The following is a 421-nucleotide window of genomic DNA, read 5'->3' as shown; positions in this document are numbered from 1 at the left end:
CCACCAGTACTAGAGTCCCAGAGGAGTAGGACAGAACCACACTAGCATGACAGTTGAGACAAAACTGTCAGTAAAGCCTTGTTTCAGCAGACAGTATCTCCTAGGAAGGAAATAAAGTCAGAGGATGAGAGTACATTACTGTATTTAATTAAAAGATACAACGATATTTATTAAGGAAACAATGAAGAAAAAGCAAAATAATTGGTGAAGGACCATAAAATATCAGACAGATAGGACTCTGCTTAGAGTTGAGGAAACTCCAAACTAGAGCTTAAAGATAGTGATGTTTTTTTCTCAGGAGTGAATAATTATTTTGTAGGTGCTTTGGGGGAATGAAATAATTTCTTTCCCTAAATATACAAGCAAGTCTTTGAGCTTACCAGTATTATTTATAAAGCTGTTTAGAACTCATTTTCATTTC

This window comes from Microtus ochrogaster, unplaced genomic scaffold (assembly GCF_000317375.1).
Source record: "Microtus ochrogaster isolate Prairie Vole_2 unplaced genomic scaffold, MicOch1.0 UNK145, whole genome shotgun sequence".
Taxonomy (NCBI): Eukaryota; Metazoa; Chordata; class Mammalia; order Rodentia; family Cricetidae; genus Microtus; species Microtus ochrogaster.
This window is presented reverse-complemented; position numbering follows the sequence as displayed.